The sequence below is a fragment of the Bos indicus genome, chromosome 5 (genome assembly GCF_029378745.1).
Source record: "Bos indicus isolate NIAB-ARS_2022 breed Sahiwal x Tharparkar chromosome 5, NIAB-ARS_B.indTharparkar_mat_pri_1.0, whole genome shotgun sequence".
In the NCBI taxonomy this organism is placed as follows: Eukaryota; Metazoa; Chordata; class Mammalia; order Artiodactyla; family Bovidae; genus Bos; species Bos indicus.
In genome coordinates this window covers 17,038,366-17,048,604 of record NC_091764.1, presented here as the reverse complement: position 1 = coordinate 17,048,604, position 10,239 = coordinate 17,038,366, and positions in this window count along the sequence as shown.

The window sequence follows — 10,239 nt, the reverse complement described above, 5'->3', positions numbered from 1 at the left end:
ATTAGATATCATGTTAAAGACTTTTTTTGGTCTTAGGTTATAAGAAACTTATTAAGAGGAAAAATTTGACAAAAAACTTTGTAACAAATAATGACTCTGTAAATTGAATGGCACTGAAAAAATTAACCTTAATAAAAGCTATGCATGCGTGCTAAGTCATGTCAGTCATGTCCAACTCTTTGCGACCCCATGAACTGTAGCCCACCAGGCTCCTCTGCCCATGGGGTTCTCTAGGCAAGAATACTGGAGTGGGTTGTCATTCCATCCTCTAGAGGATCTTCCCCAACCAGGTAGTGAACCCATATCTCTTATGTCTCTTGCCTTGGCAGATGGGTTCTTTACCATTAGCACCACCTGGGAAGAGCCCCAAATAAAAGATATATTTGACATCAAAACTGCATCATAGAAAAGAGTGCAAAAATCATATTAATATTTGGATGTTATAGCAACATCCCTGTGATATGGAAAAAGTTCCTCTTAAAGTGAGGTTCAGATGTCAAAACATGACAGGTATCCTTTGGGACAATCAGTGAACAAATTATTTTGATTTATAAGAATGGGATGTCCCATGACCAGGGGCAAAGGATGGGAAGAAGTCATGAAAGAGAGCCATGCAAAATATGCAGTTATTTCTGGAGGAAAATCTTGCTGCTGGAGGAATTGAAAAATTTCATATTTGGCACTGAATGTAAAAGAAATAGCAACAGAGCATAAATGCTTGTGTGCGTTTATGAGGATGTATAGTGAATAGTGAAAGGTATTCAGTCATGTCCAACTCTTTGTGACTGTACAGTTCAGGCCAAAATACTGGAGTGGGTAGCCTTTTCTTCTCCAGGAGATCTTCCCAACCCAGGGATCAAACCCACGTCTCCTGCATTGCAGGCAGATTCTTTACCAGCTGAGCCACAAGAGAAGCCCAAGAATACTGCAGTGGGTAGCCTATCCCTACTCCAGCAGATCTTCCCAACCCAGAAATCAAACTGGGGTCTCCTGCATTGCAGGTTGATTCTTTACCAACTGAGCTATCAGGGAAGCTATCAGGGAATATCAGGTATTTAATATTCCTATGTGGATGTAGGGCGGTTTTATCAGAAAACTAGAGAGATGATGGGCCAGGATATAGAGAGGAAATGAAGCTTACAGTTTGCTGGTATTAAATCAAAATGTCAGTTGTTGTTCAGTCAGCAGGGATCCTAAAATGTTTCTTTGGTCTCTGTATGCATATTTTAATTATAATGATATTATTACTAATTTAATAATATTAATAGCAATAACATTACATATTTAATCAAAAGAAAGCAAACGCAATGGTGCACCATTCAGATTGTAAAGCTGAAACTTGTATATATCTTAGAAATATTCTGTTTGCCTCTTCTTCCACTACCCAGTATAAATCACTGAGTTCTGTGTTAAATATTTATTTAGTTTTGCTTATTATATATTCATCTCTATGAATTCCATATAATGGTACAGTATTGCATGAATAGAGAGTCTCATTTCCCTTAACGTTTTGTTTTTTGAATTTCAAACACAGTGATGTGTGCAGTAATAACTGTAGCTTATTTCTGTCTTTGGTATATACTATTCCACTGTGAGGAGGGCATGGCAATTCACTCCAGTACTCTTGCCTGGAGAATCCCATCGGGCTGCAGTCCAGAGTGTCTCACAGGGTTGGACATGGCTGAAGCAACTTATGGACATGGTGAAGCAACATGCATGCGCATTTCACTGCATGAATACACCAGGATTTGTTTACTCATTCTAAACTTGAAGAAATCTTGTATTGTTTTCAGTTTTAACCTATTTCCCTTATAGGTTATTGCATATTATTTAATATGGTTTCCTGTGCTATACAGTAGGTTCTTGCTGTTTATTTTTTTTTAATTAATCTTTTTATCTTAATTGGAAGATAATTACTTTGCAAAATTGTGATGATTTTTGCCGTACATCAGCATGAATCGGCCACAGGTATAGTGTCCTCCCCATCCTGAACGCCCCTCCCACCTCCCTCCCCACCCAATCCCTCCGTGTTGTCCCAGAGCACTGATATGTGAAAATGTTTATCAATTTTATACATAGTAGTTTTTATCTGCTAATCCCAAATTCCTAATTTATTCCTCCATCCACCCTTCCTACTTTGGTAACCGTAAATTAGTTTTCTACCTCTGTGAGTCTATTTCTACTTTTTAAATACGTTCATTGTATTACTTTTTTTAAAGATTCCGCATATAAGTGATATCATATGATACCTGTCTTTTTCTGTCTGACTTACTATGCTTAATATGATAATCTCTAGGTCCATCCATAGCCTCAAACACTATGCAAATGAATAAATTCTTATGGCTATATATGTGTCTTTCAAATGATACTTCTCTCTTGATCCTGTCTGTTCAGATAAGGAAATCCAATTAGGCAGGGCTAAACAGAGTCCATCTAATAACTGCTTATATCATAAATGAATAGTATTTTGTCCCTTAATTAATTTAATGTTGCCGTATATGTTCATCTTTTAGCAGTTTTTCTTCAATTGCTTCTGAATTTAAGAGGGTATTTCCCCACAAAACTTGTAGCATTAATGTTATTTCTTTCATTTTTGGGTATTTAAAGTTGTTGCTACATTTGTAATTTATTTTGTTGTAGGAGCAAAGTGAAGTTCTCATTCTTTTTCAAAACTGCTGATATGAAAGGATGATGTTATACTACCAGACTCATGTTTTGACCCATTCTTCTTATCATAGTAAAGTAAAACAAAAATAAAGGGACTGATGGATAAGAGGAAATGGTACAGTTTCAGTTTCCTTAATCACATGGGAGTCATTGTCCTTTTTCTGACTTTTTGACTTTCCTTAGACTTATAGTCTGTAACTTAAACTGTTCACTTAAATTTTAGCAGTAAGGATCTTTAATTAGTAGGAAAAATCCTTGGAATTCTAAAGAGGATTCAACAGTAAGATTATTTAAAAGAGTGTAAAACACCACTCTGGTGCAGGAATATTTATTGATTAAAAAGAGTTGTAAGCAAATGTATTAGTGGATTTGTTTTGAAGACCTGAACTTTAGGAATTGGCTTTAGGTAATGTGGCCATGAAGTCTGTCAATCAAGGAGGGACACTATTGGGAGTGAAATGTGTTATTACTTTGAACTTGGACATTTTATATCCAAGAAACTAAAATACATGGTTATTCTTTTTTAAGAGGATGGCTTTGACCTTGCAAGCTTTAAAGGAAGTCATTTTTTCTCAGTACACAGCACAATGCCTGTGGAATAGAAGGTACTTATACATTTGTTGAATAAAAGTAATGAATGTTGCCACAGGATTCAGAAACTCTGCTGCTGCTGCTAAGTCACTTCAATCGTGTCCGACTCTGTGCAACACCATAGATGGCAGCCCACCAGGCTCCCCCGTCCCTGGGATTCTTCAGGCAAGAACACTGGAGTGGGTTGCCATTTCCTTCTCCAATGCATGAAAGTGAAAAGTGAAAGTGAAGTCGCTCAGTCGTGTTCGACTCTTAGCGACCCCATAGACCACAGCCTACCAGGCTCCTTCGTCCATGGGATTTTCCAGGCAAGGGTACTGGAGTGGGGTGCCATTGCCTTCTCCTCAGAAATTCTATGCATATCCAAAAGAAATGAGAGCAGTGACTCAAACAGGTATTTGCATACCCATGATCATAGGAGCACTATTCACAATAGTCAGAGGGTAGAAGTAACCTTGGTTTTACCGACTGCGAGCTTGGCTCCTCCCCAGATGTCATGTTTTGAATCCTTTAACCTTCTGTGTACCTGTATTTGAAGATGAATCCTCTAAGGAGGATGACTAAGGTTAATAGAGGCCACAAATGTGGGACCCTAATCCAACAGGGTTCATGAATATGTGTGTGTGTGTATACATATATATATATATAGAGAGAGAGAGAGAGAGACAGAGGAGGAAAGGAGACATGAGGCATCACAAGAAGGTGGCCATCTATAAGCCAGGAAGAGAGCTCTCTTTAGAAACTGAATAGGCCAGCACCTGGATCTCAGACTTCCATCTTCTAGAACTGTGAAAAAATAAATTTCTGTGTGCTTACCCACCCAATCTAAGATATTTATTTACACTTTAACAAATACTTTAAAAAGTGGAGGTGACTTTCAACAGGCCAATGGGTTGAGAATAGAAGACTTTTGAGGTGTCTGTATAAAAAAGCCTAGATTTCCTTGAAGGGACTCTTCATAGAAATATGGACATCAAAGACAATTCTGTTGAGGGCTTAGGGGAAAAAAGAAGAGAGCCATAGGGAAAACCTCTATAATTTTAGAGAATACATATATTATCATGAAGAAATATGAATATTAAAGGCCTTTTTTTTTGGTGAGGTTTCAGATAGAAATGAGTAATAGGTTATTGAAAACTGGAGGAAAAGTGACCCTTGATATAAAGTGGCTATGAACTTGGCTGAATTCTGTTCTACTATTGTATAGAAGGTAAAACTTGCAAAACAGGTGATTGGATATTTAGCTAAGACTGTTTCTAAGCAAAATGTTATAGGAGCAACTTGGTTTGTCCTTACAACTTGCAGAAAAAAGTGACAAGAGAAAAATAAATTGAAGGAATTCTGTGTCCAAAAGAACAAGAACATAAAGATTTGAAAATTTCTTAAAGTATTAAAGTTATAAAAAAAAAATGAGAAAGTGTGTTATGAAGGCATTAAGAGTGTGACTGAACAACCACTTGATAAGGAGATCTGTATGAATGTGAACTGGAAATTTACTCAGCTGTGTCAGCAGAAGCTAGGGGTAGAGATGGGATTATACTGGCAGAAACAGTTAGGTGGGAACAGAGGAAACAGAAAGGGACAAAATGAAGGCAGGTTGCTAACATACTTCATCCTTCAAAAAAGAAAAAAATGACCCAGAAGGTGATTTAGAGATCTATAGAGCTGTCACTGCCACTACAGGCCCAGGGAGCAAGGTTGCTTCAGCCTCAATTTCAGAGGGCGAGGCCTTTGAAGGCAGTTTTAAAAGGGGGGCTGCCCTGAAGAGTACTGGGGGATATTGCTTCTGCCCCTGTAGGCTTGGAGAGCAGACCATGGAACAAAAAAGATTATTCTCCAGCCTTAAAATCAGTTGAATCTTAATCAAATAAATCTTAGTGAACCTAAATCCTAAAAGCAGCAAGTGATCCATTTGAAGGACTGTAATCTGATTAGATAGACAGGTAAAATTTCCCTCTGCTATAAGAAGGGAATACAGTAAGTTTGCCACATAGGAACGAGTTCCACTGCAAGAGCAGGTTTTTAAGTCCATTTGGTTTGTAAGTTCTAGGTAGATACCCAACTAACACAACGGGCTATACAGTTCTGTACTGTAATGAGTTTATAATGCTTTTTACACAAATAATACTAAAAACAAATATAAAAAATGTTTAATTTTACAGTTAAGTACTTTGAAAAGTACAGTAGTACAGTACAACAATGGCATACAGGAGATAGCATGGAGTGAACAGGCAAGAAGAGTTCCTGACTGGAGGTGGGAGAGGGGATGGGAGATGGTAGAGCTGAAGGATCCTTAGCAACAGAAGATGGAGGGCAAGCTTCAATTTCACTCATGCCTGACGTTCATGGCACAGGTTCTTGTTCCTTGGCAGAACCAGATGCATGCTCATGTCTTTGAAAATTCGCAACTTGAATGTTTGTATGTAGGGGATTTACTGTACAGAATTTGTATGTAGGGGACTTACTGGACAGAAAAGGAGATGTTCTTTTCTGAAATGTACTGAGTCCCAGTATTGCTGAGAAAAATGAACAAACTGTCTTCATGGAAAAAATTTTTTTTCTTTAAGTGGAATTTAACTTGTTAGGTTTTGGATTTGCATAGGATTCTTTTCTTCCTGAATTGTTACATATCCAGAGATTTTTATGATTTGTCTCCCTGGTCTTACTGTTAACAAATACAAATCACATGTTCATGCCTACTATCCATAAGACAGAGAGGGGCAAGCAGGCCATCTGCCTCGAAAATGGAGAAATAAGAACTGGAGAAAGGCACTCCGGTAACTCAATGGGTTTGGATGGAAAGGAGATGGACTTATGAGATCATCTGTCATATTTCACTAATCAACCCTATCAATCCATCACATTTAAATGAATGATTAGTATTTATGATCTTTCACATAGAGAAATAGAGTCTCTACAAGGTTATATAATTGAAAAGATCACAACACAGTGGCAGTTTGTTAAGTACTATCAAGTAACTTCTCAACTCCATCCTCTTGGCTCATTATCTACTGGTCTCAACTCACTCCAAATAATTAGAATCTCTTTATAGACTAGCAAGTAACTTCTGAACCACATTCATTACCATCATATTGTATCCCCTCCACATTTTGAAAACATGTATGTATGTAACATTAACCTACTCCAGTGTTCTTGACTGGGAAATCACAGAGATAGGAGCCTGTCGGGCTACAGCCCATAAGGTCTCAAAGTGTCAGACACGACTGAGCACACAGGTACTATGTAATCTTGTGGCTTAAATCCATTTCGTGACTTAACCAATATTTTAGGACTGAGACCAGTACCCTGCATGGACTGCACCTTGTCCACCTTCTAAACTTCATGTTGTATAACTTAACTTTTCCTATTCCCTGATCTTTTAGTTTGTCATATTCTCATAACAGAATATTTACATGTGAAGTTTGTATTCTCAGTAGAGTTTTTCTTCCTCTTTCTTTGCTCATTTAATTTCTTTCTCATCCTTCAGATTTCATGTCAAGGGTTGCTTTCGAAGGCATCTTATCTGAGCCTCTTCCCAGGGTAGATTAGATTCCTTTGTGTATTTACATAAATTTATTAGTTTTGTGTTTTTCCTTTCATTATGTTGTTCTTTAATTGATCTCTGTCTCACATGCTGTATAGTAAACTATAGGATGAGGACTGTTCACTGATCATGTATAGTCTATAAATCGGAATTGAAATTACCTTATTTTCTGTAAGATGTTTAATATATAATGGATACTCAATAATCTATGACCCAGAGGGATGGTATGGGGAGGGAGGTGGGAGAGGGATTCAGGATGGGGAACACATGTACACCCATGGTGGATTCATGTTGATGTATGGCAAAACCAACACAATATTGTAAAGTAATTAGCCTCGATTTAAAATAAATAAATTTAAATAAAAAAATAAATAATCTATTGCTAAATGAATACCAGAGCCAAAAAAGAAAGTGCATTTCAGTGCTTATTATTATGCTATATCTAGTGCAGAGTACTTCCCCAGAATAATAAAAATGAGGGCAACTGGAAATCTAAAAAATAAAATATTTTATCAGTACCATATTAAAATTTGGAATAAAATACCACATTCTCATTATTTCACAGTCTTATTTTAATCTGTTATCATATATCAATGGTATAGAAGCTATAAAAACAAGATCCTTTTCAAGTTACATAAAAATATTTATGTAATAGCATGATTTACAGGGGTATTGCAATATAATTTCTTGGACAATAATCTGTATACTACCTGAGGTATTTTAGCTATTAACTGATTGTTTTATATTTGTGATGTATCTGAAAATAATTATAATTGAAATTACCTTATTTCCTAGATAAAAATCAAAGTAAATTCTTGAGGACATCATTGAATGTTCATAAATGGTTTTTTTGCTCAATGTATCTGCCTCAGTGGGATAGAAAAATAGAAAGACTGAAAGAAGTTTAAATTGTACTGTCCTTTTGTCATTAAATGTTATTTTAATATGTCCCCCCCTTACTTGTGTCTCATAAGTATAGACATAATGAAGCTTTAGGTTTGTTTTTGATGTCACAGAAACCTTGCAGGACAAAGAATAATGCTAGATTTTAAAAACAAGCTTTTTTTTTATTTTTAAAAAAGCCAGAATGTTACAACAGTATTAAAAACAAAGATTGTTTTGATTTAAACTGAATTGTGTGTGAAAAATATATATAGTGTCCCTTGGTAAGGAAAGAGCTATATAATTTTCAAATCTAGTAACAAGCTATGTCACGTATTTGAAAAATGTGTCATTTCTGTGATGAGTTTATGTTAGCACAAGGTGTCAGATGGGTAGCTCTGGGGAGTGAAATACTGTTTGTCCACCTACTTCACATCCTATTTTTGATCTTTAAAAGCAGACTGAAGTGATATGCATGTGTTATGATTCTGATACCTCTCCTCATATGCACTTCTTAATATTAGAAGGATACCAGAACAGAAAACTTTACATCAGCTGCAGCAGCAGTGCCTCTACAAATGCTACAGGGAAGTATTTAAAAAAAATAAAAATAAAAACCTGGACTTCTTACACAAAGCCTTTATTTCCCAGACATTTACATTTCTTCTGCTTTGCCTAGAGATAACAGATGGCTAGATGGTGATTTGGGATGCTAATTAGGCTGCTGAGTTTTTCAGCTAAGCTTAGGTAGACACAGTCCTTTGAGGGCTGATTACCACTATGCCATTTTAAAATGTTAGCAGATAATCATTAAACACCCTTTCATAATGAACTTTTTATAAACAATAAAACCAAGATTAACTCTAAAATAAAAAAAGTATATTAGCAAGATAGTAATGAAATGTGCTATAGCATTATAAGAGTGATTTTCAAGTTTATTTAAGCTCTAGAACTAGTAGGTGAAAAAAAAACAAAACCCAAAAACCTACTATGTAGTATTTTGATGTGATTCAGACTCTCTATAATATGGTAACATATTGATGTCCACTGGCAGTGGACAGACTCTCCAGGGGAAGAGTTAAGAGATGGGAAAATTGAGTCTAACTTAGTTATCTTGAATACAACATTAAAAGCTGGAGGGAATGAAAGTGCACATTATTTTTGGTAGGATGTGTTAGGAAAGAACTAGGATTAGATTCATGAATAGGTAATGATAGTCTATACAAAGGAACATTTCTATTCAATTAAGTATTCAAGTTATTAATATACCACCAGGAATGTAAACTATATTTACATCAATACTTATTATATAGCATCTTAATTTTATTAATTGATCAAAATATCCATGTTACATGTGGAAAACATACAATTCAAAAATTAATACTTACTGAAATATACTGCCATTTTGTGAGCCCAAAACAATATTTGTAATAAATATGAACAATTTTTTCAAGGATTGTGATAAAATTATTTAAAATTTAAGTTTGAACTCAGATCTGAGATATTTATATATGCAGAGTTTTTGCAAAGTTAACACTGAAAGTAAGCCTGATATCCGAATCACTGCTGAATTTAGTTGCAGTATAAAACAACCTCAAGTCTGCCATACAATGTACTTATCTGTCCAGAAACAAGAGCAGAGTACAGAAGTTAAGAGCAAACCTTCTGTAATTAAAATTCTTGTTCAAATTCTGTTTCTACCATTTATCATCCTTGTGAAATTGCTCAAATTCTGTAACCCACATTAACTTCACTGTCCTCAAGTGACTTAACTCTATATGGCCTCTGTGAAAACGAAATAAGACAATTCACATTAAATATTTAGCACTCAGCCTAAAACATGGTAAATACTCTATCGATGATTCTCGGTATTATTATTATCATCATCATTTTTGGAGATGTGTGAGAGGTAAAATTATGTGTAAATGTAATATGAAATCTAATAGCAAGCACAGATTAGAAAAATAATGTTTTCTAGGATAGGAATTTTACAAAAAAAAATTTCTCTGATGATTTATATATTTAAGTTTACATGTTTGGTGGTGGTGTTCAAGAAAAATTAAAAAGAGTTAGAAAAATTTAAATATACATTAACTGGATTTGAATTAGGAACAATCTTTCTTCTCAGTATACCTAGAAAACAGGCTATGTTTTAGTAAAATTGCATCAGACAGACTGTGTTTCCAATATATGGAAAATTTCTGTGGAAAGATGTGTTTTAATTTATATTTCCCACCTTTGTTAATATGTTCTCCTTCTAATATTTGTGTTTCTATGTCAAGTATAGTTTAAGCAATACCTACTGAAGCAGAAACCTCGGAGATCAAATAGTGTTGATAAATAGTTTATCTTTTTATAACTTTGGAATAAATTCATCAAAATTAGAATATCAGGGATTCAGTTCTGCTTAGCAGCAGTGTTGTGTCTGTGGAGTTTAAAAGAGAATTTGTCTTCCAGTGTGTCATCTTTTATATAACAATATATAAATCATATATATGTAAGCATGCAAATATGTTAAATGCGTTAATATGTTTCCTATTTTAAGTTAAGTTAGT